The sequence below is a fragment of the Ptychodera flava genome (genome assembly GCF_041260155.1).
Source record: "Ptychodera flava strain L36383 chromosome 3 unlocalized genomic scaffold, AS_Pfla_20210202 Scaffold_27__1_contigs__length_13241970_pilon, whole genome shotgun sequence".
NCBI lineage: Eukaryota > Metazoa > Hemichordata > Enteropneusta > Ptychoderidae > Ptychodera > Ptychodera flava.
Genome location: NW_027248281.1, coordinates 4760579 through 4787222, shown reverse-complemented (window position 1 = coordinate 4787222; position 26644 = coordinate 4760579). Strand labels below are relative to the sequence as shown.

General features: G+C 36.1%; 2 long non-coding RNA genes across 2 annotated transcripts; one reads left to right on the top strand and one right to left on the bottom strand.

The window, feature by feature from the left end:
• Nucleotides 1-998: 998 nt before the first annotated feature.
• Nucleotides 999-2232, top strand: LOC139126281 (uncharacterized). The gene is made up of 2 exons (XR_011550513.1): nt 999-1106; nt 1528-2232. It is a non-coding gene; the product is annotated as an uncharacterized lncRNA (long non-coding RNA).
• Nucleotides 2233-7504: 5272 nt separating this feature from the next.
• Nucleotides 7505-26494, bottom strand: LOC139126510 (uncharacterized). Its single transcript, XR_011550606.1, has 6 exons — nt 26392-26494; nt 13843-13965; nt 12428-12605; nt 11777-11939; nt 8524-8639; nt 7505-8135 (listed from the first exon to the last, which is right to left on the bottom strand). It is a non-coding gene; the product is annotated as an uncharacterized lncRNA (long non-coding RNA).
• Nucleotides 26495-26644: the final 150 nt, after the last annotated feature.

The window sequence follows — 26644 nt, the reverse complement described above, 5'->3', positions numbered from 1 at the left end:
ATAAATTTGGTACCAGACAAGTTAATTACCACAATTTACAGATATCTGAGTTTCACGATGCCAGAAATTCTCATTGCTTACTTCGTGGTAAAAACTGAATTCTCGGTCTATGTAAAAAGAGTACTGGCTACAAAACAAGAGCACACAAACTGTAGTTTTGGCAGCTAACTTCCAGGTTTTCACAGGGCTCATTCCATGACGTAACAGTAGATGCACTTTTGAAAGTATATCGTAAATAGTGCAATTAAAACGATATATCTTTAACATTTGAAATACAAAAGCTATTAACGGTCAATTATACGGGATGCTTTGACTACCCGATTATGATGAAAAATAACTTCAGTATATCGATAAATAAGAGATGCTTTGGCATGCCAGTGCAGTTACTTAGTCCTCAAACATTGCTGGCAGATTAAGAATGTAGACACAGGGTATGTACGGTGCATTCTAAAACAGAAACAGGTGAACTGCTTTTTTCAACTGACATCTCAGAAGTCGATTTGCTCTAATGTGTCTACATAAACATTAAAGTCTATAATTGTTCAAAATAAAAGACGTCAATGGGATTGATCTTTGACTGAAAAGGCAGCTATGTACTTTCTACAAATTATAGAATTATATAAAGTTTCGTTTTGCTTTTCATCGTCGCAGTCGTTATCATCGCGATTTCTATGGTTTTTGTCGTCACAATCACCTTCCTTAATCATCACAATATTAATCCTGTCGACTGATGTATGTTTGTTACTTTCAGACAAAATTTCCTTATATGCCAAGGCTTTTGGACAGTCCTCTGCTTCTGCCAGTCAGATTAGCATCCAAAACAAACCTAGCATATTTGTATGTAATGCCAGCAGCGTCTATCGTAACACTGAAATTCGATGGAGCATCGTCAACGGAAACGAATTCGAGGACGAACCGAATTATATGATTATCAATTCTGAGGAAGAAATCAGTGGGAGTAGAATGGATCTAATAAGTGAACTGACTTTGTTGCCAGACTGGACATGAAGAAACACAGGATTTACATATTTCATGCGACGCCGAAGATGATGGTATGAAATTCTCCGACAATGCATCCATACAGGTTGAGATAAAACCTTCCTCAGGTAAAGTTATGTGAAATCATTTTGAGTATCTTTCTGATATAGATTTAATGGACTGCTTATAATTTCTACTGAAGTTCATTCAGGGCTCTTGCTTTCATTCAGCTAGTATCTAAGACATTTGACTCCAACCACATCCAGTGATATTGTTCATATCTGTTACACGTACTCTGCTTTCTTTTGATATTCGGTGCTGTATGCGCATGCTCGTTGATATCACTTTGGAACAGTGCTATGTACATCTGGGATGCTCTACCTAAAGGGTTATTTTCACAGACTTTAAAAAGCTGCCACCATAAAGGGTTCACAATTGTACCCCAATCCTGGCGGTCATATAGTGTTTGAACAGTTAATAAGAGCAATATTAAGGTTTACTTCTATGCAACATATTAAAGATGGAAAATCCTTACATTCACTTTGGCAGGCAAGAAGAAAAGAGATCAATCTCGGAAAACAAAACAAGGACGGCGACAAAGGGGAAGTAAAAGTCGCAGGTGTTGAAGATTGACTGAGACAACGCAAATGCAATGTTTGTATTCATTATGACACTAAGATCTTTTTATTACATACCAGCTTACTCTAATTCAATTGTTGCCTTAGAAATTTCACATGTCAAGGAGAGGTCGAATTTCTGAATCCTCAGAACCCCAGTCGACTCTCTCAGACGTTTGTTTATACCCTAGATAATGTACAACTCGCAAGGCATGTAGTAGTGTTGTAAGGTAATTAATTTCTGTTGTATGTGTCAACGGGTGCCATTTAGGATTACTCCATCCGTTTTACTTTTCCGGATGAAATAAGAGGGCATTATGTTGCGCAAATTAAAGATTTGTATCATTTGCATTTTAATATTTACATTGGTAGTTCACTGCCAAACATTCAGCTGTGAGATGAACAATTGCATGTATATGTTCTAAATCTACTGCCGCCAGATCATATATAGAACATGCGCGCATATATTTACATTTAATATTAGAGAAAATTGGAATAGTTTTTATATATATTCTGGGATATTTCTCGAAATGTTGACGGTGCGTGTAGTAGATAATTGTATACTTACAATTATTTGAATATTAGTATGTAGGGACAGTGTTAAGCTTTATCATAATAAAAATGGCGTTTTACGTTACAGTGTAGTTTGTCTATGATGTGGCAATGTCTGTGTGTTTGCCTGCATGTCTGTCCTCTATCTATCTATCTATCTATCTATCTATCTATCTATCTATCTATCTATCTATCTATCTATCTATCTATCTATCTATCTATCTATCTATCTACCGACCTACTTACCTTGAATTTCCTCATCCCTTCCTAAATACCCACCTATCTCAGAGTCTGGTAATTGTCATACATGTATAAGCAAGCTTTTATAGTTAACAGTAAATTTATATAACGGGCTGATACGGACTTTACAAAATTAACAAACAAAACATGTCGTGTTCAGTTTCCTTTCAACCAGATAGAGTGAAAGAGGCGTTTAATTATGTTGTATCCTCTGAAAACTTCAGAAAATCTGACAGACAAAGCAACCTCAGTCCTCGGTGAATATAGAACTGTGTGTTAGCATGAAGAATGTACATCATATTTGGTCACAGTAAAAATTGTTGGCAGTGATTGTGGATAGTTGTGATTAGAAACTTTCGTATTTTGAGTAATTGTCTGTCATAAAATCGAACGCCTGACAAGCTTTAGAAAACCTATTAACAAATATTATAGATATATATGGGTGACGTGTTTGGTGCTTTTAAAACTTGACTCGTTCGCACGGTGCTCAGTTATTCTTTACTCACATCAAAAATACATCTGAAACAATGCAAGCCTTGTATAGTCAGATTTGTACTAAAATAAAACTCTCCCGACATTCAACAATCGTTTTATCGCCTTCACGAGAGTAAGATGTGAACCTTTCAGTCTTTTGGTTAACTCGAAGAGAAATATGTTATTACGCGCACAATATGAATCGACTGATCAATACAATCGATATTTACAAAATCGCGCTATTGGTGACAACCAAAAACTGCCAAATGTGTGTTTGTCATATTGTTCGTGTCCTGATCACAAAAAATCATCGCTTTATCTCTACAAACATTAACAGCTGTAAGGCAGACAAAAGAGGACGAGTTTGACGCATAAAATGTGTAAAATATAACTATGACTATTGCCAAGCTTATGGCTGTATTGATGATGTACAATTATGTTGTTGTCAGTTTTTCAATGGAAGTCATACATCACCTCTCTTTCCTGGTAATCAATACATCATAGCAGACATTTCGCTGAATCATGAACACGATGACCACTTGATTGAATCTAATGTGAAGGGGCGGTTCAGTATACAAAGCAAAATTTGTTAATGTTTTCTTCTTAAAGATAACAGGAATAAACTGTTAGAATAAGAAAGGTGTGGTGCTTTCTGACGTCATAGCTGTGCAATGACACTGCAGCAAATCCAGTAACAAGTATCTGTGGTTGTCGTCCATACCAGGCAAACAGAGCTAGCCACACTGAATTACAAAAATAACCTACAGATTTTATAAACATATGTAGAGTTGATCAACCAACCAATTGAAAACTATTACGAAAGTTTTGCAGGAACAAGGAAAAGAAAATTGCACGTAAAAGATAAATGCATTGGGAATGTGGGAATGTGTCGCCAATATTATGAATTCAAATCATATTTACTTTCCACGCCAATACCAGTGTGCAATTGTATGCTTTTCGTGACGATGCCATCCTCTTTATATTCTCATCGCTGTAAGTTTCTATCCTAACATTGTAAGATATTATACAAGGCCGATAAATAACATAATTTAGACAAGAGACATATTTTGAACTCAGAAGGTGCACCTAGGAAGTATCATGATAATTTATCATGATCATTTATCAGAAAATGAAAGGGGGTGTTGCAATCACTTTAAGTCATGCATGTTGAGTGTGTAGGTAGGAAATGACGTACTAGACATTTGGGCAGGGCATCTGCTTAGTGCCACAATGTGTCAACATTCAAACCTCTGGAATTTCTTTTGACTCAATAATACTGGGGTTACACAACACTGCAGTAGATCATTACCAAGACAATATTCAAGCCTGAAGTCAAACACTGAACTCAAAGAATGGACAGCAGAAAGAGGAAGCTGAAGATATTGATTCAATGCGTTGGCTGTAATGTTACTTCTCCTTCTTCTTACTTCAGGATTTCATTGTTTGGAAAAAGTGACAAATATACCCGTGATATCGCAAGAGCGATCGCCAAGTTGTTGCGACGATCTGTGTATCTCCAAAGGTCTTGAAAACGTGTTAGACGCCATTGGCAAGCAGGTTTTTGATCGTGAATTTGGAAGCGAGGTTTCATAGAGTTGCCGAGTTCAACTTATCCCAGCCATGACGTCATGAATAGATAAAATCTTGAACTTGCCTTCTTCATAATATCATCTCAAGTTTTTCTAACATTACGCCTTAGAGTCTTGTACTTGGACATCCATTGCAATTTGATTTTAAAGCTTATCACTTCAAGGAGTTGATCGTTTAATTCTTTTGATAGAGGGCAGTCGTTAGAGAGTTGTTCTGATCCAGGGACACGTATACATTCCGTTGAGATCACAAGAATGAAGTTTTCGATTTTGATAGAAAGTATAAATACAATTTAGTTGACTAATCGATTTCAAGGGTTAAAATCCTGTGTAAACAGCATCACCTCAACTTATATTTCTCCCAAATCTTGACCAAACACATTTTCAATGCATATACAGGTGTATTTAAAACATGATAAAGCATACCAGCCTGATAGCTGCGATTTTGTTTTTGGTATTGAAGTTTAAGAGTAGCACTTTATCATACTGCTTTCTGTTAATTAAGCCGTGTAAAATGCCATGTCACTTTACAGATATATTAAATCATTGAAGGCTTTAACCTTAATTTGCCACGAAAAGTAAATATCCTTATGACTCTTATACATGCAATGACTTGCCATGGCGCGTCATATCCAGAAGAGTGAATTAAACAACGCATGCGTCGATATTCAAAATGAAACAGCGAAGGCAAAACACTATCATCAATACGTACTATACAGCGGTCAAACAGCCAATGCGTATTGTTAGCGTCAAATGGAATAGTAATGGTCATGCTCCTTGCGTGGACACATTCCGTTTTGGAATTCCCAACGTGGCATTTAAAATGAATCACGTGATAGGGAAGTCAAGCAACAGACTGATAGCAGTTTAAGTTTGTTGATAAGATTAAAGGGACATTAGCTGTAACTTTTGACTAATTTTTCACTACTCTGTTTCAATGTATCAACTACAGAATTTTACTATAATCCGATCATCATGACCAATGCCCGGTGTCCTGCTTGCCAACACAGCCTGTGTATGTGAAATGACCATTGTTATTGTTGATAAATGTATTCTAGTCCGGACCTGAATACAAATTTAAACAATAACAATGCAGATTATACTCATATAGGGTATATTATGAGCTAAATATTAGGAATTTCGCCATGGTTCAGGGATTCAAACCAGAAACTGCAGATGATAACAGAACAAACAAAATATTAAAAATGACGAAAGTTACAGCTAATAGATCTTTAATAAAAGGCATACTTACGTTCTGTGATGGTTGGAATTCTCACATCGTTCTCCTGCAGACTTGACACGCGAGTCCGTTGGAGAAGTGGGACTCTCGGCGTGTTTTTGACATGCACATTTTCACCATACACGTGGCCCAAACGCTTGCCACCTTGCATACAGTCCTGGCCCTTTGTCATGGACTTCATTATATACATCGGCACATTTTCAAAAGTCTTTTTTCAGTGTTATCGATATTCAGGGGGCAACAGAGAACACTATATTTGTGAAATGATGTCAAGGTAATATACGAACGACCATTGTCATCAAGTACCCTGACTGTTGTATGTCATTCGAAGCGGATTATAATAATTAGTTGTGAAGTGACTCGTCAAATTTACCTATCGCTTGATTCTGTCACACGGGGTCCATTGAGATTTTAAACCTTGGAATATACAGCTATCGTAAGTGGTGACTGGAATCTACCTAAAAGTATTTTTAATAAGGCAATTCACTGAGTTGACCCGAGTATGGCCAAGAACAGGTTAAAGGAGAAACCGGTATGCCTGAACTGTCGTATTTCGGTTCAAATATCGTGGCTAAAGTACAAAAATTTATATCGACAAAACTGTCAGCAATGAAAAACTAAGGTCTGCTTTGAGAAAAGTCTCGGTATATAACTTGAATTTATATATATTGAATTACATTTTACCAAAATGTGCATTAGTTCAGAAAATGACGTATACTTACTTAATCATGTACGAAGATACGGACGTTTCTGTAAATTTGTCATTATTAAAATTTGCCTTGTCGATGTAATACTGTGGAATGCTTTGAACCTCACTTAAGGGTGTTTCGACTGAAAATTACAGACACAACAATTTTATTGCAAACATAAACAGCTTAAGCACTTATGACACCAAACATCTTTTTATTTCTAAAATACCTGATGAAGCTCTAATGCTGAGCTAAACGTTAGGGTAGAAATAAATATCACGTGATCAAAGACAGAAACAAAACAATAGATCAATTGAAGTGACTCTAGTTCTCAAAAAGCCAAGCCCACACTCACTGACTTGCAATATCATAACAATGGATCGTTCATGGAAGTTGAAAACGGGAAGCAGGGAAATCTTATCATAGACCGTTACTTTATTAGACATCGAATATTACGTCTTACAGATAACGCTGTTAAAGTACGTTGTTGTCCCCTATTGTATTAAAGGACTATTATTATACACCTACTGCCGTAACCTATAGTTTGACCGTCCAATAACTTTCCGTATTTTGTATAGTACGCGGAGTCCCCAATACGGGAGACGCGCCTGTTTGACCTTTGACCTAGCGATTATCGGATGTAAACAAACTATTTTACGGTGAGTTATAGACATAATAACAACTTCCACCAAAATGCATTCGTAGTATAAGGTTTAAAACATGCTAAACACAAAAAGTGAGTCTAAATGCAATTGGTTTTATTTTAAAAAACTAATCAAATTGAAAACATTCAGCGAAGTTTGCTTGTACTGCACTGAAAATTAATTGGCTTCGTGCCAACGCAAGGGACTTGTACGGCGGAGCAGTAATCGCGCGCGTTCCACTCATATTGCGCGTGCCGCATTCCTCAATTTACCATAGAATTTATAGTTTATACGGACGATTAATGGAGGGAGGTGTATAATAATAGGGTTATACACAAAATACGGCCCTGTATGGACTCGGGCTCAGTGGGCGACGTATTGGACTCGCCTTCGGCTCGTCGAATACGTCACTCACTGAGCCCTCGTCCATACAGGGCCGTATTTTGTAAATAACCCTATAAGATTTCACATATACTGCCTGTCTTGTCGATGTCATGTCCTGTCCTATGTTAAACGACCATGTATCCACATGAGTACTACTGATTGACGAATCGTCCATGATGTTTCTTTCCTTAAGATATCATCATGTTTCCTGATTAGAGTTTGGAAAGGTAATGACGAGACAACACAGCGACATGTATAAGCAGTGATGTATAAAGAAATCATTAAAAAGATGGTCACACCAAATAAAGAACTAATGGAGAACTTTGACAATTTTGACAACTTTTCTGTTGACAAGTTTTCAAGATGGCTTCAATACCGAAAGTATCATTGATCGAAATCGATCGAAAAATGTCTTCGATATTAAGTCTATGTTGCACAACATGCCATCCGTTGTTGGAACAAAAATTGGAAGATTCTGAATTCCAAAATAAGTTTCTCTTTCAAGATATTTTGGAAAATGGAAGTGTTCATTGATTTTACTCTTCTATCAATTATATGATATGTTGTAGGAACGTCTTAAGGGTTCAATATCTGCCTCACGTGGTTTCTGTGTTGCCATAGTGACGCGATAAATCTATGTGAAATTTCAATCACAGGTGCGTGTCGTAGGATTCTTGATTTCCGCAAGACATAAGGCTACTTCGTAGATGTTGCAATTCTTCAGTTTTCTTACCGAGAACAAATCACAAAAGATGAGCAGTTTAGCATTATGATATAGGTGATGAAACAAAAGTGATAAATAATCATGGGTTGCAAATATGAATTTCACTTAAAGTACAGATAGATGGGTTTACAACGGCAATAATACACTCAATTTGCAAAAAAATCTAATTTTTGTGTCATTACCTGGTAATACGGCTAGTAGTTATACTTTGTTAAGACTTGGCCAAAAGGTCTTAAATTTGTAATCTCCATAACAAATGGAGATAAAATTGTCAGCTGACAAGGAAACAATCGTCCTCTTTAGGAGCATTCGCATTGTCAAAATCTTAGTCATTCCTTCTTATGTTTTGTCGATGATACCTTTATAGTTCTGAATACTCAAAGCTGTCTTACCTTTATGTACACCTCTGCCAGGTCTCTGGTATCCTTGTGTCACCAGAGTGCGATGAACTCGATATGTGGATGATACTGGTGGTCAGAGACTCGGGCTCTTTGTTCAGAAGTAGAATCTACCGATATAAGTAAATAATGTAGTTGAACCGTCTTGGACAATTAAACAGTAAATCACTTGAATCATTAGAAATCTGCTGCAGAAATTGGCATTTCACTATTTTTTCGTATTTCGAGACCACATTTTCACAAATACATCGGAAGGCGATGCAGTGGTTGAAAAACATTAACATTTCTTACAGTTGCGCATACCATTTAGGAGCAAAATAATTCTCACATCAAGAATTATTTCATATATCATAGTTTTACAAACTACGTTCGCTGCAAAGTATTAGATCAGTGTTTGTGTTTATGTAGTATGCACCTTTATTCACGAAAGCTGTAAACAAGACATGCCAGAAAATCCCAAAAGAGTTTGACCGGTGACCTCGCTGTTAATTTTATGCAGGAAATTACAATAACAATGCTTGGTCGAATGACGCAGTGCCTTGAGGGTGGGATCGCCAGTGGTATAGGGGGAGGAGTACCTTCCCGATGGTGATAAGTGGTGTAGATTACCGTCGCCTAGGTGACTGGCGTATACGCATGCCAAAAGACACCTATGGTTGATTTCCTGTTGACCAGTCGAATGGCAGAGTTGCAAATACCTGGACTGAACCATTTGGTTTTTGTGGGTGTCGGTGTACTTTAACAATAAAAGTAAAGATGCACAGATATTGAGTTTATTGTCTTGTTTATGAGCGGCCAGTATTTCCAACAGCATGAATTACGTGCATTTGCCCTAGAAGAAATATAATTTCGAATAAAACATCGCGAATGTAACCACATTCCCTAAGCTTGACGTACACTTAAGTGCCCCAAAGAACCATGGAATCACCAGACTTTCGATCGAAGAGATGAGTTTTGCCAAACCGCGTATACAGAAAAAGTGGCAGATGACTTTATTTTTAGAATCATAGACAGTATAGCGAGATGTAAAAAATGTGAAAGAGGCTCTCCACGTAACTATCCTAAATGTTTTTGTGTAGAGTTTGTGTTTGATTCGTTTCGAAAATGTGTTCCTACATTCTTATCCGATTGTGTGTGTTAATAAAAATGTTTGTTTCGCTTTGGATATTTGTAGAGAAGTTTGGATTAGTGTGTACGGTAATGTTTTGTTTGTGTGGGGAAAGCTTATGGAGAGACGCAGCCGGACCATCCATGGCCGGACCTATGTTGTTACAAAAGTTGATAAAGTCGCCCTTTGACGCTCGCGTTTCGAAACCCGAGTGTGGTTTCTCATCAGTCGCAGTGTTGATTCATTCCTTAGTTTGTGTATGTGAAAATTTATTTTAATGCATTTTAGTGGTCTTGGTTTTCGATTAGCGAGGCAAGTATTTGGTCACGTTGTGAGTCCGTTTGGTGGTTCGGTTTGTTTGTTCTATGTTTCTTTACTTCGGTAAATTTTGTTTTGACTGGTGTGTCTTTTAGATTTTTGCGGAGGTTTGTGAATTTTTAGGCAATAAGTACCACTGCGGGGTACGGATTTTATGTTTATTGGATCAAGATACTTACAAGTATCCTGGTTGATGTGCTTGTTCTCGTACATTTTGATTAATAGTTCGTTTACTTTGTTTACTGTTTGTTCTGGCTTGTTGTGTATAATACTGAGTGTTGCGTAATTGCCTTTCGCATTCGAGTACGTAATCGTTTGTGTTGACAATGACGAAAACCCGACCCTTGTCGAAGGTTTTTTTTTTCCCGAAATTTGTCTATTGTTTTCAAGCTGGTTTATCGCGATTCTTTTAGCGCGCGACATGTTTTGTTTCCTTGTTTGAAATGGTATCTCTAGAAGTGCGAGTTTAGCAGCTTCAGATAGCTTTCAAGGTTTTGTTTTTTGTTGTTCGTGGAGCCCAATTTGACTTTTCTTTGAATTGGTGTTGTTGCGATTGTTTGTGTCTCACGACGTAGCGTAGTCATATTTTACGACTTTATTTGTTGAAATCCTGAGGTGGTTTTATTCTGTTTGGTTTTGTTGGTGTCCGAATTAATTTTAAGGCTTTTGCCTAGTACTATTTTACGGAGTTTCATAGTTTGAGCGATGATAGGTTGTTGTTGAATTTCATGTTGCTGTCGGCTTTTCTTTAGAAATAGCTGATTTATTTTCACTGCCATTTTTCTGTTACGTTACGGTGATTGTTTATTTTGTATTTAATGTTGTGTTACAGTTGTTTGTTATGTGTACGATTTTTGTTTGTGTGTTCTATGTAATTTTATGGGTTTTTTAGTAGTTCTCTTTTTGGAGTATTTGGTGGCCCTGAAAAGGGCGCATGGTATGGGTTTTTGTTAGCGCTTGGCGCGTTTGTTTTGGCGATAAGCCTAGCTTTTTTATGCTTCTTTTCGCCGATTCGATGTGCTTGGTGAGTAGGTGTTTGCCGCCTTCTTGTCACTGTGTGTGCGTACGTGGACGGTCTGCATAGCCTTGAATGTGGTCTCGATTTTACAATCAAATTACAATTTAGGAGTATATATCAAAACTGATAAATGATTTATGTTTTCACATGGGTTCACAAAATTTTACGGCTCGGACTATGATTTTACAAGTTTCTATAAAAAGTATAAGGCGCGGGGTATTATATATTGACTGATTACTGTAGCTATGATAGGCTACATTCAGGACGGGCAGTAATTAGTAGGCAAAACAGGTGGTTTTCACCGTGGGCAGAACTCGGTGCAATGATACTGAGCATTAATAGTAAGCCTGTCACCTTGAAGGTAATGCTGTAGGTGAAACAAGGACTTCAAACGCACGATGGTACAAACAACACCACAAGTGAAACGTACACATAGAAATACACGCGTTCCTACGTTGTGCCCACCCGGGCCACGCGATTAAAATATGACTGATAATGCTGGATAGTGTTAATTGGGTCGGTAAACAGTCAATTAATAGTTTAATTGACTACCTGCATGGGTGATTGGCAGGTCGAGTCTAATGACGCATATGCAAAGCAGGCCAAAAGACAAAAGCCCCAAAGATATTGACAGCTGGCCAGGGTCACCATGAATACGTAATGACGCTTCACTACGCAGAAACTGCGTAGTCAAGCCCTTCTTAACCGGTCAAACTCTCTTGGCATTTTCCTCATGGAATGTGAAAAAGTTAACACGTTCTTTATAATATTAAGCAATAACTTGTAGAATACAAAATTCATACTTTTGGTACAAACACCAGTGATAATATCGCTGTATTGACGATGATAATGGCCGATGTCAGGAAAGTAAACGTAAAGGTGACGTCATTTCTTTCAGATAGAGAACCGGAAGTACGATTGTGCAGGTAACGAAGACTGCATAGATGGACAGTGCGATGTACGTACCTTGCATGAATGAACAAAATAAAAATGGAGATAAATTCAGGGAATTTAGATTCATATTACTGGCACAAATAGACATCGTGATCTTTTGTATCTCAAGCATCATAATCACGCGCTCACAACATGTTCCGTCACAAATCACACCTTGTATATCAAACTCTGAGGCATTTAGTTCTTATGAATAGTACCTTCTAATACATATAGCAATGCTAGCAAACAAAGCAAATATTGTGTCCGATAATCACTAAGATGCATGAAACTTGAGAAACGGAAATCTTGATGTGAATGTTAAAGAAATCAGCATTCATTTGAATCTCGACACCTGAAATGATAACAATATTTATATGTTCATACCAAATAAAAATGTCAGGATATGTCATTGACAAATATACCAAATGGAATAAAATGGAAAATTAATTGCGTAATCTCCATAGAAGAAAAAACCAACAACACAAAGAGATCGTGAGTGTTCACACATGATGTATACTCACTGTCGTTTAGTTGTGTCAGAGAGACCCGTCTTGTCTCCCAGGCAAGAAATACGCCCCATAGAAGTATAAAGCCTTTGTAGCAATATAAGGCAAGGGAAAAATAAAGTGAATGTCTGGAAGAACAGTGATAGATTTCAGGAACCAAATAAATCTCCAATTCAGGATTGGTCTCGTCAAACTATAATAGAATAGAATAGAGAATATAATTTTTTTACTATAACCCAAACGGGATTCGAACCCCCACACACTCACGGCAACATCGCCTAGCTGATAGGCCTCACACAGAGACATAGAGAAGACCAAATTTGACGTCAGGAAAAAGTAAATCTTTGCGGTTTGGTCTTTTCACGATTTGATGTGTGTACTGCTTCTTGTCATACGCAGGGACATTTCAAAATTCTGTCATAGACAGTAGAGGGGTCTTATCCCCTCAACAGTCTATCATTCTGTGTAATATTTGTTATAATATGCCGTATGCTCATTCCTTTTGTTCTATCACCAGAATAAGTCTTGTGATGAGAAAAAAAAGACGTCTAGTACCACTGAATTGAAAAAGTGACGTCAGAGTGGGTTTTAAAGACTATTTCCTTGGGGAAATTGTCTTTGAAAAAGTTCCCGGTCACGTGACCCGACGCATATTGTCGTCTGCAGCTTTAAAACAATGGCGAGTGACTACAAGTTGATGAGCGCCATGGATGAGCGACGAGCACTGACTAAAATAGCAAATTTCCATCCCAACAGTGAAGGAACTTGAACAGATTCTCGACAATACTATGTTCAAATGCAACAAAGGACCTTACATGGTATGTTTTGTGAAGAAAATAGCATTACTGCTACCGGTGTGAAGTTCAGAGAAGTTACTGCCAAGTGAACTTTTCAAAAACTTTGAAGGATGATTGAGTTGCATATCAAAGCATATTAAAAAACAATAACTCGAAACATCATTAGCCTATGATGTGTTACAAAAACACACATAACCTGGCTGTTATTCGGGCTATAACACTTTTTCTACCTCACGGTGTCTGTGTGTTGCCAGAAACACATCGCTATGCCCCTCGGCCTATGGCCTTGGGCATAGCGATGTGTTTTTGGTTTTTCACAGCCCCTCGTAGTTATAAATGGACGCTATAGCCCTCATTAACAGCTAATAGGGTTCTATTAAGATTTAAATATGTATAAATAAAGATAACAGACACCTGTCAAACACTGAACTGGCAAGGGAAATGCTCGTTATCAACCCCTTTTACAGCTGCGTCTAGAATCAACCTTTATTGTTTGTTTTTGTTTTCTATTGCTAGCGTGAAAACGACCCTTTTATCTTGTCGACATATTCAATTTGGAATGTTTGCCACTGGTTCAAGGTGGACTACACAATACTTACAACTGGTTCGAGGTGGGACTATAACAATACTTACCACTGGTTCAAGGTGGGCCTTTACTATTTGCATATCATCCATAATAATCCATAGCACGAATATAACGATGTCGACAAATACTAGAAGAAGGATTCCACCAATGAGTTTACTGTCTGGCAAATTCTGAAAAACACGTGGTATACCAAAAAATATGCATCATTCAATGCTGCTTCAACCACTTATCGCTTATATTCAAATGTTGAAATTCTATCGTTTGTGTGAAGAATTTATGCTTGTCTATGCTGCTGGCCTACCACTGATCATGATAAGTACATTTTCAGGATAGAAATAATTATGTTATTGCGGTCATGACGATGAAGAAATTTTTTGAAATTTTAGAATACCCATTATCGTGATAAAGAAGATTTACAGCAAAATACTAGATGACGATCCATAAGTCCTACGGTCTATGCTAAATCTATGCACGTCTCACTTCAAAATCTGGATGTTTCTTTGGAATGAACAACTATACACTTTCTTATCATATCCGACATTATGTGACTTAAACATTGCTAGTTCTGTCTACTGCTTGCGTCTTAAGATATGCTCCATGTTCAAGTTGCAATTAATTTGCTGATAAAAAGAAAATAGCTGTATAGATTGAAAACAGAATCTGTCGTATTGCAAGAAGACGACCAATCATTTCCAAGCTAATTCTGTCTCAAATGATCATATAACTTTATTCTCAGCATTTTGTAAATCTATAAAAGATAAAAAGGCGCGCAGATAAAAGCGCAGGCATATCCGTGGAGACTTGTAAATGTGTAGGATAGTCACAGAAAACTACGTTCAAAGAGACTTTTTCTGAATCCTTTTTAAAATTGTCTATCGCAGGATTCTTGCCGGGGTATTGAATACAATATTCAGTAGCTCTCTTCATTACTATTAAATGGGAATGAGTCAATTTGAAAATAGCGTCAATGACACTGTAGCTCCCATCCTGGACTATTTAGTGTTTGTTCTCTGGTCAGATATTTGAACATGTGTGAAAGGGATAAAGTGCATGAAGTGAAAATACTTAAATGAAATGTACTGGAGACAGTGAAATATGTTTAATGTAATTATTCAGAATATAAAATGGAAAAAATACAGAATTAGATATATCGAATACTGTGATACAACCATTAACTCAACAAGTCATTTACAATGACATAGTCCCCACTTGTAATAGGAGTATTAGTCTTGATGGGGCAGGAAAATGTGGTCATTAAGAAGTATCACTGGAGTGTATATGTTGAGATCTATGGGCACATAGGTCTATGTCGTTGTTCCCAATTTGAAACACATGAGGCATGTCTAAGTTATGGTTCTAAATCGGGAAAAAAGATCAGACCTCCAGCAGTATTGGCCAGCAAAGAAATACATATGCGCATTATAAATGAGGTACAAGATGTGACATCTTAAGGTCTAATATCCTATCAAAATTGCAGGGTATAGAACTTGTGGTTACTGAAATATGCATATATATGTATAATCAAGGTCAAAGGTCATCGAGGTCACATGACATTTTGAAAAAAAAATTATATTGCTAATTAATCCCTATATGCCAAAAAATCAGATCTCTAGCTCTATTTGCTTGCCCAGAATTAGATGTGTACATAATTAATGAGGTAAAGCGTGTGTTGTCATAAGGTCTCCCATCCTACTAAATACAAAGGACATAGCACTTGTGGTTACTTATTTATTGACATAAACATATATTTTAGGTAAAAGGTCATCGAGATCACATGACATTTGGTCAAAAAAATTCTCTCCTATAGTTATCCCTATATACCAAAAATCAGACATCCAGCTCTATTGGCTCGCTCAGAATGAGATATGCACATAATTATTGAGGTACAGTATGTGGCGTCATAAGGTGTCCAATCATACCAAACATGAAGGGTGTAGCACTTGTGGTTACCGAGTTATGGAAAAATATGTATATTTAAGGTCAAAGGTCACCGAGGTCACGTGACATTTTGTCAAAAAAATTGTATTGCTAAGTTATCCCTATATACCAAAAATCAGACCTCTAGCTCCATTGGCTCGCTCAAAATTAGATATGCGCATAATTAATGAGGTACAATATGTGGCGTCATAAGGTGTCCCATCATACCATACATGAAGGCTGTAGCACTTGTGGTTACTGAGTTATGGACAAATATGTACATTTGAGGTCAAAGGTCACCGAGGTCACGTGACATTTTGTCAAAAAAATTGTTTTGCTAAGTTATCCCTATATACCAAAAATCAGACCTCTAGCTCTATTGGCTCGCTCAAAATTAGATATGCGCATAATTAATGAGGTACAATATGTGGCGTCATAAGGTGTCCCATCATACCATACATGAAGGCTGTAGCACTTGTGGTTACTGAGTTATGGACAAATATGTATATATGAGGTCAAAGGTCACCGAGGTCACATGACATTTTGTCAAAAAAATTGTTTTGCTAAGTTATCCCCATATACCAAAAATCAGACCTCTAGCTCTATTGGCTCGCTCAAAATTAGATATGTGCATAATTAATGAGGTACAATTTGTGGCGTCACAAGCTGTCCCATCATACCATATATGAAGGGTGGTAGCACTTGTGGTTACTGAGTTATGGACAAATATGTATATTTGAGATCAAAGGTCATCAAGGTCACATGACATTTTGTCAAAATATCCGAGATATCTGCGTGAACGGATGGACTCACGGATGGACGAACAGACGGACATGACCCAATCTATAAGCTCACTGGACTTCATCCGTGTGGACTAAAAATTGTGTCACTGCATCCTTTTTGCAATATGAATACGATGAGAAACTAAACTTTTATTTTTTGTGGCCTTATACATGGGAGTCTATGGAGATCTGCCTTATACATGGGAGTCTATGGATGTGTAAACTAAAAATATGCAAATTTCACCACGATTTGCCCAAATTTGGGAAAGGTCACTCCTATGCACTTCCATACCAAGTTTCAAACCAATCGGACTTGTGGTTTCAGAGCAGGAGATTTTTTGACCAAAAATGGGAGAAAATTACAAAAAAATTCATGAAAAATAGCAAGTCCAAGATACTGACCCAAGATGCGCACAATCATTTCATGTCAGCCCAAATAGTCCAGTCAATTTAGGGTTTAACCTAGGACTAATTGCAACAGAAATTATTTCTTCACCATGACCTTTGGAAAGGTCTCACTAATGACATATTAAAAGTATAGGAAAATCTAAGGGGTGCAAATTGGTTAAATTTGCATATATTCAAATTAGCTATATATCGCCTTTAAAATGACTGCTATACTCACATTTTGGGCATGTAAACTGAATTCAAGTGACTTTTTTCATTGCAACACAATTCAGTAAGGTTCAACAAGTTATTTTCTAAATGTCAAATATCATGCAAATTAACTAATTTGCATATATTCGCCGTTTTTCCATTATTTCAGACAAAATGAATGTTTAAGGTCGTATGTAAACAAATTTTTCTCTATGACATTGTTAAGTTTTTGCAAGAATTATCAATTCCATACCAAAAAAATATGAGGTTGACCTAATTTGCATGCTAATTATTTTGATACAAAAGGCCTAATTTGCATAATTGACCAAAACGGTCTTCTAAATACAATAAGACTACAATAGCTTCCATTGACATTTTCTGGTTATTCAGAAATGCAATGAATAAAGAGAAGAGTTTCAGAATTACTTTTTAAAGGGAATCAGAATACTTTCTTTGGATATTCTTCTTTCTTTTACGACGTTAAGGTTATTCATGGAAAATCATTGGACGTGTTCAATTTTTTGACATCCATTGTCAATAGTTAAGTCATTTTCTCCTACAACATGTTCGATTGATGTAAAATTTTGAAGGAATTTTTTATGCTTTTGGTCACTTTTTTCAATGACGATGGAAATATTCAGTTACTAATAAACGGTTCACCACACTTAACAATTGTGCCTGTGAATCATCTTTCTCATCATTGAACTATTGATTAGTATAAATACCAACATCATTTGAATCACCATGATAGTGGTGGTGATGACAATGATTATGATGATCATTACCATATCATAAATTTCTTCCTCTTCCTCCCTGTTCACATCTTCCTGTAGGTGGTTCATTTGTTTACAGCCTGAATCCTTTCGTTGACAACAGAAAGTCTAGATTTTGTTTTCTGTCAGGGTTATTGAGGCTGCTGCAGTTCATTGTAGAACCCATAAGAATAGGGAAGGGCAACTCAATGGAAAGATGTGAAGCAAGGGATGATATAATTGTACCGCGTATCATATCAGATCTTAGATGTGCAAGTATCACTCATGGGGCTGTTTATGTAATGGACTTTCCATTTACAAATTATTAGACTTTAGTATCATTACCAATAACTGCAATAAGATTGATCATTCAAGGAATTGACAGTCTAGCCAATCTGTGGTGAGACTTCCATAAGGTTCAAATTACAGGATGACCAATTATATGATAATTTGATGTCAAAATTTGATATCTTAATTGATAAACTTGTTAACGGCAGCTTCTGTGAAGCAAATCCCTTCACATTTTGGTTTTCTTGTTTCACGGTCATAAAAATTAGAAAAAGCAGCTAGACCATGTAACATTATGAAAAGTATCTAGATTTGCTTTTACCAGTGATTTAGATTATCATGATTCAGTCAACAGATTTTTTCAGTTTTTCCTCAAATGCTATGGCTGTGTACTGTACGACTAAACAGGAAATCTCTCTCTTCAGTCCATTATATGACTTTATATTAATTTTCAATTGTTGTCTTCAAGAAATTTCAAAATTTTGAGAAATGCAGTGTCCTTTGATTATCGTAATGTCTTTCAGCTGTTTAAGGAACAGCTTTGCTTATCACATATTTCATGATAATTGGCAGTATAGTATAATAATTGTACCTCTATATCACCATGATCATTATAATTGTATTTCTATATCATTATTATCATACATTTCTGTATGTGGCATTAACAGGCAAGTTACACACAGTCAAAAGTATATCTGATTTACCAGTGACCACATAACCTGGTCTTTAATTACATTTTACCAACACTTAATAATACCGGCAAGGGTGAAAATAGAGGAAAATAGAGCTGAAACACAAATTTTCCTCAGCCTCCCTTAGTACAAAGCGTTGGTTATTTGGTCAAGCATTTTGATATGCATTAAGATAATCCAAATCCGCCAGTAAGTTCCAAATATTATTGACATTATGCAAATTCTCTAGATAATTGAAACGAACTATACGAATCAATCATTGTTTATTTTTACAGGGCTTTTCATTCTGTATGCCCTATTAGTATATAATCATTACAATGAGTTAAAATACACAGAAAATAATCATGTCAATTTCTTTGCACTGAGCAAAATGTTCATTCAAGTTATAAAATGTTCATCTTTCGATAGGAAGTACTTAAAGTAATAAATAACTTAAACAAGTAGTGTCTCTTAATGTAACTTCTCATTTTACTGATAATATAATTAAAATAAGTTGACGTCAATTTGAAAAATTAATGAAAATTATTTTTATGATTATCATATAGGATTTATGCACATGAGGAATCGTTTAAAATTAGGTAAAATAAATTTAGCAATGTTAGTAAAAAATTCCAATCTCTCTTTATGATATTGTATAACATTTCAGTATAACATTTAGTTTCAAGTATTATATTTAATAGAGTGTCGGTATTTCCTATAAAATCCTTTACAATCAGCCCTGTTGCACAATGTAGATTGTATTAGACTTTGAATATACCTTTCTTGGACATTTCAGCATTTAAGGTGAGAAATAATTCATGTTCCAATTAGAAAAAGGAAGTGAAATGGTTGACTTATTGGACTAATGCAAATAAGAACTTCTTTATTGCTGTAAGATACATTTGAAAACTGCCTAAACTAAAAACAAAAAATGATCTTACATAGTCATTACAATGTCAGCTTATCTCTTAAATCACTTTCGTATGTAGATTATCAGCACCAGGTTTGTATAGCATCTATGAGCCATTTAGCATTTTTGGTAAATTAGCTGTCTTATGCACAACTTCATTAAAGGCACTTTTCGCGATCCCTGGGATCGCCTTTGCTCTATAGTCTGTAAGAGGATTATGGAGGTGTGATAGCCTTTTGTTTTCCATTGAAATTGTAATTTGGTGTGTAAATTTTCTGATGAGACAATGTGGTGCCAACAAAGGCCTTTAAACTTGCGGTATGTAATTTCCATGACCCTACTAAAATTTACAATGAAGAAATAGTTCTAATGATCTCGGTTGTTTTTAACATAATATATATAGTCATTTATAGGTCAAAGAAAGGAAAAGTAAAGTGGTAGGAGGGGCACATTGCAGTTATGTAAAATGAGGAATCTTAAATGATATGATGCATTGCCTACACACAAAAAAATACATTAAATAATCAAATTGCTTGAATAAAATGTCAATTTGCTCAATATATTTAGCTACTATAGACTATAGTCTATAGCAGCTATTGGGATGGGTATCCGTCCGGCGTCAGTCTGTATGTATGTATGTATGTATGTATGTATGTATGTATGTATGTATGTATGTATGTATGTATGTATGTATGTATGTATGTATGTATGTATGTATGTATGTATGTCCGTTTGTGAGGCGTCCGTCCACTCAAATATCTTGAGAACCGCAGTACTTACTGATTGATATTTGTTGTGTAGATGAAAAATATGATTTGAGAAACTACTTTTTTTTATTTTTGATATTGTTGAAAATAGGCAAAATTAATGCCAAAAAAGGTGGTTTTGGTAAAAAATCTTCTTCTTCATAACCGCTGGTCAGACAGCTTTGTTATTTGGTATACAGGTCCCTAGGGATAACCCAACTTAGATTTGTTCAAATTGTGATGAAATATTCAAATGTGTATTTTAAGGAATTTTTTTGTCATTTTTGGTCAAAATTTGACTTACATTGTATGTAATTCTTGTACTGTATAAACCCTATCAATTCACCCAGAAAAAAAATATTAATATGATTTTAAATAATTGAATTAATTAGGAAATCATCAAAGCCAAAATAATTTTAGTGTGGATTATCAGAAAGTTCAACTTTTTTTGACAGTTCATAGTGAAATGCTTAACATCTTGGAGGATTAAAACATGTAAAGGCAACTTTCCTGAATCCCAACTTTGATATATTCTGAACCACCATTTATGTTATCTAAAAGAAATTGCTCATAATAGTTTGTCATGATAGGGTGGTCAAATAAATAGAGATAGAGAAAGTTCTAATTTCCATTTATGGTTGACTTGGTAAGGATAAAATAAGATTACTTTTTGAGGAAAAAAATAGAGTGGTCAATTAAAAGAGTGGTCAAAGTGATAGGGTTTTTATGGTAAAGCTGAGCTGTAAGATTCCTCGTGCTATTTATAGCAATTATGCAATCTGTGTAAACAGTGCAATGAAAGTTACATGATTCCTTATAATGCTTTTGATGACCTTGAACTTCTTAAGTTACAAACATTTGTCTCTTCAGTGTGCTTTCTCTGAGTACGTACTGTCTCAACTTATTCAACAGAACTTACTTACAATGTTAATTTAGGATGAAAATACTGATATTAAAAGATAACCTGCTCAAGATTCTTTATAACCTGACAGATACGCTGTTTTTTTATGACGTAAATCTTGATTTAAGCAAGTCTTGTTTACTTTAATTAGAATGTAATTAACTCTCGTTTATTTGCTATTATAGACTAATATAGTCTCATGAAATATGCAAATCTGTATTTTTATGGAATTTTTTCCCTTTTTGGTCAGGCCATCCTGAAATGAGCTATCAAAGATATCCACCTTCTTCATCAATACATGTGTCACAAAAGGTTATTCTCTACATAACACAGCAGAGCTCTGTCAACTGTTGAGTCGCTTGTTTTTTTCAAAACCGCTGGTCAGACCGCTTTAATATTTGGTTTACATGTCCCTAGGATGACCTTAGTGAGATCATTTCATACAGTCAGGAAATACTTAATTTTGTATCCATGTCTATAGTAGCTTCAGGGACTTTGGCCCTATGTTTTTAAGAAATCTATTAACAGCAACGATATTGTTCCATTACTGAGTTTTATATTTATTCAAATTATGCACTGTCTCACCTCTTCCTCTTAGAGTTACTAGTCATTTTGTTTGTCATTCTATAGAGTGGAAACAAAAACTACTTGTTGTGTAGATTAAATATAATTTTTAAGTGAAATGCAGTGAAAAGTGAAACACAGTGGCAGCCATACTTGATTTACGCAAATTAGGAATATTTCTCGGGTGATAAAATGTATTCAAAAATATTGCCTGGTCAAAAAATAAGATTAATGCATACATTACTTGAACAAAATGTCGCATTTTTCTCAATTCAATATGCATATTTCTTTTATCAGTGAATGTATTGCACCCATTATCCGTTTATATCTATGCAAACTAGGTAATGTTATACCTCTTAGACTGTATTGGACTTTACGTATGTCATTCTAGGACCTCTCTAAAATACACAAATAAAAATAATTCTATTGCTGTCAGAAGTAGCTTAAAATAGTTATTAATTACGGATATACAAAGAAAAGCGAAGTGTTGTGGCGGCCATATTGGATTTATGCAAATGAGGAATATTTCTATGACGACAAAATATTTCAATTAACATTGCCTAAACCAAAAACAAGGCAAATAAGCCAAAAACCTGCATATATCATGTTTAGCCAAATATTTTAGTAGAAACATTCTATTAGCACCTAGTTTGTAACCATAATCTTTTTACATTTATGCAAATTAGGCATTGTTTACATTTTTAGATTGTACTAGGCTTTTAGTATGTGATTGTAGGACTTCTCTGAAATACACAGTGAACAAATAATTCTGTTGCTGTCAGAAGTAGCTTAAAAAGAGTTATTAATTGGAAAAAAATGAAGGTTGTGGCGGCCATATTGGATTTATGCAAATGAGGAATATTTCTATGACGACTAAATATTTCCATCAACATTACCTAAACCAAAAACAAGGCAAATAAGCCAAAAACCTGCATAACATATCATGCTTATCCAATTATTTTTAGCAGAAACATTCTATCAGCACTAAGTTTGTAACCATAATCTTTTTACATCTATGCAAATTAGGCACTATTTACAATTCAGATTGTACTAGACTTTTAGTATGTTATTCTAGGACTTCTCTAAAATACAATGTGAAAAAAATATTCTATTGCTGTTAGTAGTAGCTTAAAAATAGTTATTAATTAGAGAAAAAAGTGAAGTGTTGTGGCGGCCATATTGGATTTATGCAAATGAGGAATATTTCTATGACAACAAAATATTTTCAACAACCTAGCCTAGACGTAAAACGAGGCATATAAGCCAACAAACTTGTATTAAAATCATGTTTAGCCACATATTTTAAGTAAAAACCATCTATCAGCGACAATTTTATACCCATGAGCCCCCTTTACATTTATGCAAATTAGGCACTGTTGCACCCCTTAGATTTTATTATACTTTTAGTATGTTATTTCTAGGACCTTTCCAAAATGCATGGTGAAGAAATAATTTCTGTTGCAATTAGTCCTAGGTTGACCCCTTTTTTGGCGTAGATTGACTGGACTACAAAGTACTTACATGCTAATTTTTCATGTAATCTGCTCAGTGGTTATTGAGTTTTTTCAATTTGACTGTTTTTTACATTTTTTCACTTAATTTGCATATTTTTGGCAATGACAACTTCATTTGAACAAAATCTCATCTACAGCCCATCATCCATGTACACACCAAATATCAAGATGAAATGTACAGCGGTTTTGGAGTTTTGATGTTGACGGACAGACATACAGACATACAGACATACAGACATACAGACGTACAGACATACAGACATACAGACATACATACATACATACAGACATTTTCCTAGCCTATAAGAATAGCTTCCATTGCCATATATACATATGGCTATGGGAGCTAAAAAACCTGTGTGTGAAGACAAATGTTGAAGCTAAACCATGCCGATTATTTTCAGAGACGAAAAAATGACTAGCCTATCCACCTGCCTTTATTTACAGTCTCATCATAATTTTTTCGATTTCAGATTGAAAGCGATTGGAAGAGTGCCACATGATATTTGAGAATCACCGGGGAGTATAGATATTGTGTGTACACAAAGCGACATAAAGGAAGGTAATACAGTGATTTACAAGGAGACGTACCTTAAAGGGTGAGTCCTGCCACATTTTGAGACTTTTTCGTTTGACTTGGGGCATATACTACAGTTCTGGTTGTCAATGAAATTGGTATTAATAAAACAAACATTTACACACAAACTGAAGCTTATTTGAGCGGTTTTTAGACGGTTGTATTATGTTATTTCGACGAAAACACGGGAAAGTTGCACTTTTCGATTTCCATCATGGCGACATTTTCCGGAAATTGCCGAGCTCGCCCCGTTTTGGCGTAAGTAGCGTTGACGTCACTAATAGAATGGGTGATGGTGACTTCGTGCATTGACTATGGAGATAGTGATAATTTCATGAGTGAAAGCAGTGCAACTGAGAATATCATCGTCACAGAAGATATGACAAAGCTGTTCAGAATTTACAGGCCTGCAAATTTTAACAGTCGGAACCTTAACTTAAACGAGAACAAAGCGGAACTCTTGTTGACCGTCGCGTCAGTGACAAGCCCACCGTGACCACAGTCAAACACACCAGTGCACTACACCGTACACACAACCGCAAGCTAACAAAATATAAATATGTCTGGAGTTGCCATCCAACCTTATTATTACTTCTCAACACAAATTGCCTCGTTCAAAATCTGTATGTAAAAATTTGAATTACACCATAACGCTTGTAGATAAACGTAGTAGAGATCAAGTTGAAAATTGTCCACCGTTTTAAACACACATCTTTCCTATCATTCAACAGCTGGAAGTGGAACAGGCTGAGGGTCATGTTAGCATAAACACTGAAGGTAGTATTCTCGCCGCAAAATCTTCAGTTTGGCGTTATAAAACCTCACATGAACATTGGCACTTTTAAAAATATGTGACCGTAAAGACATGTCCAGCCAAATTCTCGGGAAGAGATACATTAAAATTGACATGATGTAAATATCGGGCACACTGGCACCCGAGGCCGGGCGGCTCAGCCGGCCATTTCTGTGACGGAGTGATCAGCTACGCTTCCGCAGTTTTTTTTCTTGATTAAGTGTCAGCGATATAAATCACAGTGTTCATTGTTTCATGACTGCGAAATTCTCAAAGAAGCTAAAATATTTAGGGGAGACTTAGTCGAGCAGAAGGGAACAGATGACGACAACGCGACTGCTTCGTCAACAGTATAAACTTCTCTACACGTTGTGTCACTGTTACTGGCAGCGCCGTGCTGTATTATACACAACCTATCGTTCAGTCTCGCAAAGAGTCAGTCAATCACTACGTAAACTTTTTAGGAATATAAAAATTAGATATCTCCTAACGTTACTAATTATAGAGTCACACATGCATGGGATCTAGTACTTGTATTCATTTATTTATTCACAATCACTTTCGTAAAGCATCTGAATCGGCGATCAGTCTTGGGGGATGTAAACACGGCCATACTTATTCTCCGCGGCCCCCGCATCCTTGACATGTTTTGGGCAACCTGTCGCAGTCTTGCTGCTGTTCTCGCTCTTGTCCACAGTTGATGATGATACACGCGAAGCTTTCTGGTGACAATGGTCGTACTGGTATGGCATTGCGATTACATAATCGATGTAGTAACTCCAGGAATTGTAAAGTCTATCTTACCGTACATCTGGCTTCCGAACCGTGTTTATTCTAAGTCACGGCACTCGAAAATGTGCACCCGCAGAAACGCTTGTCTGAATGCCTCTTTTCCGACCCTTTCTTGTAATTTTGTCAAATGCGGCTAATACATCATCCTAAAATGCAATAAACTGACAATGGCTGCAGTTACTTCAGCCACCAAAGGCGTAACTTCTCACCATGTTGAAGCCACAGCGGTAAGCATTCGCTATGGCCGAGGTGAACACACTCACTCGTACATTCTATTAGTTACGGTGGCAATGCCCGCGAATTCCGAAACGACCCGAATGGCAGCTAACTTCAAAGTCGCACAACATATTGCATTTTAATAATATTTCACGCGTCGTTTCCTTGGGGTGATGCATTTATTTGATAAAGTGGAAATGGCAAAATCATATAGCATGGCTCATTTTAAGCAAAATTAACTTTGAATTTATGCGGGACATACACTTTAATTTACGACTCCCATATTTTGACAATTCGTGAATGTAAATTCCACTTTCCTCAAAGCAAGTGCCTTTGAAATTTTGCGCTGCAATTTTTGACAGATAAAGATATCGTAAATTGTGTAAACTAAAAGAGAGATGAGTGTTGCCCAACTGGTAATTAGAAGTGGTCATTTAACAATAGAATAATCGAGATATCTAATTCCTCTCTGATTAGTGAAATTGTGTATGCTGGGACAAACACAGACAATCTAATGGACAGCAATAGCATGCATTCCAACAAACAATGTTCAAATAGAAATTAGCTGTTACCTACGGTCATCTTCATCTTAGTCAAAGCTTCATTGAATATAACGTGGATTCGATAGTTTTCACGAACAGTGCACCAAAGCTCAGTGAAAGTCCGACACTAAGCAGTACGATACGAATCTAGTGAAAAGAGAGTGATACTCGATGAAAGGTCTCTCAAATATTCTATCAATCTCACATAAAAGTCCACACACTTTCACGAAACACAGCTGGTACTGATAATGACAAACTTAAGCTTCCAGACTTGTTTCTTCATCTCT